The 2,434-nt window shown below is 41.5% G+C and overlaps 1 pseudogene; it reads left to right on the top strand.

The window, feature by feature from the left end:
* Positions 1 to 911: 911 nt before the first annotated feature.
* LOC101056955 (heterogeneous nuclear ribonucleoprotein A1-like) lies at positions 912 to 2,085 on the top strand (annotated as a pseudogene).
* Positions 2,086 to 2,434: the final 349 nt, after the last annotated feature.

Genomic DNA, 2,434 nt, shown 5'->3' on the forward strand with positions numbered 1-2,434 from the left:
TTGTAGAGACAGGGTCTCACCGAGTTGCCCAGGCTGGTCTCAAACTCCTGCCCTCAAGCTACCCTGCCACTCTGGCCCCCTAAAGTGCTGGGATTATAGGTATGAGCCCCTGCTCCTAGATGAACTGTATATTTAAAAAGAGTTTATAATCTAGAGAAAATGTAAGTAATATAAATAGTTATGTTTAGATACATTTTTGTTAAGTTCTCAACACTTCTCTAGAATTATTTACTCCAACATTATTTTTCACATATTATAAAACTTCCTCCTGCCTTGTGCAGCAACTTCTGAACTGCCACCCTTGCCAACTTCAGGCTGTTGAAATGGATACAGGCAGGTTCCTAGAGAAGTATGGGAGTAGAATAGACTCTTGTGGTTTAACAAATCAGAACAAGTTTTTAAATCAAAGAAACACCAGTTTTACAGGTAAACTGAGAGGTGATTATCTAACTGATGTGATGCATAGATGCTATAAACCACCTTACTTCCCAAAATGTATTTGTTCACCTCATCCATAAAATTTCACCATTCTATTTCTTCATCTTAAAGCACTTACTCCGTCAAAATGTAGATACCCATAAGATTTTTTAATGTGTACCATTTTGCAAAAGATTTGCAGTCTTTTCTAAGAGTTCATTCTATTTTTTTTTCATATCCTTTAGACTCAGTAAGAGTCCATTTAAATAGATGACATAGGAAAAGTAGAAGAGGACAGATACATCTATGGGGATTGGGGAAAGGAAGGAAATCTGAGAGCCTGATGGTTTTGGCTTCAGCAATCCATAAATTCATTAAGCCTGGAACTGCTTTACCAACAGAAGAATTATATACACAGATTCATCCATTAGCTAAGTCTTTTATGCCAATGGACACCGCCGAAGAAGCATAAAGTCTCTCTTCCCACTGCTGTCATGTCTAAGTCAGAGTCTCCTAAAGAACCCAAACAGCTGCAGACGCTCTTCATCTGAGAGTTGAGCTTTGAAACAACCGACGAGACTCTGAAGAGCCGTTCTGAGCAATGGGGACAATTACCACACACCAACTGTGTGGTAATAAGAGATCCCAACACCAAACACTCCAGGGGCTTTGGGTTTGTCACATATGCCCTTATTGAGGAGGTGGATGCAGCCATGAATGCAAGGCCACACAAGGAGGATGGAAGAGTTGTGGAACCAAAGAGAGCTGTCTCAAGAGAAGATTCTCAGAGACTAGGTGCCCACTTAACTCTGAAAAAGATATTTGTTGGTGGCATTAAAGAAGACACTGAAGAACATCACCTAAGAGATTATTTTGAAGAGTATGGGAAGAATTGAAGTGATTGAAATCATGACTGGATGAGACAGTGGCAAAAAGAGGGGCGTTGCTTTTGTAACCTTTGGCAAAAAGAGGGACTTTGTTTTTGTAATCATGGCTCCGTAGATAAGACTGTCATTCAGAAATACCATACTGTGAATGGCCACCACTGTGAAGTAAAGAAAGTCCTGTAGTAGCAAGAGATGGCTAGTTTTTTGTTCAGCCAAAGAGGCTGCAGTGGTTCTGGAAACTTTGGTGGTGGTCATGGAGGTGGTTTTGGTGGGAATAACAACTTTGGTCACAGAGGAAACTTCAGTGTTATGGTGCCTTTGGTGGCAGCTGTGGTGATGGTGGATATGGTGGCAATAAGGATGGCTATAATGGATTTGGTAGTGATAGTGGTTATGAAGGAGGCAGCCCTAGTTACTCTGGAGGAAGCAGAGGCTATGGAAGTGGTGGACAGGATTCTGGAAACCAGGGCAGTGGCTATGATGGGGGTGGCAGCCATGACAGCTATAACAATGGAGTAGGCATCAGTGACTTTGGTGGTGAGAGTGGAAGCAATTTGGGAGGGGGTGGAAGCTACAGTGATTTCTGAAAAAACAACAATCAATCTTAAAATTTGGACTCATGAAGGGAGGGAACTTTGGAGGCAGAATCTCTGGCCCCTATAGTGGTGGAGACCAATACTTTGCCAAACCACAAAACCAAGGTGGCTATGGCAGCTCCAGCAACAGCAGTAGCTATGGCAATGGCAGAAGACTTCAATTCCTGCCAGGAAACACAGCTTAGCAGGAGAGGAGAGCCAGAGAAGTGACAGGGAGCTTACAGGTTACAATAGATTTGTGAACTTAGCCAAGCATAGTGGTGGCAGGGCCTAGCTGCTACAAAGAAGGCATATTTTAGACAATACTCATGTGCATCGGCAAAAAAAAACCTCAAGGAGTGTATTTGTGACTAATTGTATAGCAGGTTATTCTAGTTTCTGTTCTGTGGAAAGTAGAAAGCATTCCAACAAAAGGTTTTAATGTACATTTCTTAATTAATCCATTTATTGTTACACCCATGCTGTAGATTGCTAAGTATAATAGTCCAATCATGATGCTGAATAAATGTGTCAAAGAAAAAGAAGAAGAAGAAG

The sequence above is a fragment of the Pan troglodytes genome, chromosome 2 (assembly GCF_028858775.2).
Source record: "Pan troglodytes isolate AG18354 chromosome 2, NHGRI_mPanTro3-v2.0_pri, whole genome shotgun sequence".
NCBI classification, from domain to species: Eukaryota; Metazoa; Chordata; class Mammalia; order Primates; family Hominidae; genus Pan; species Pan troglodytes.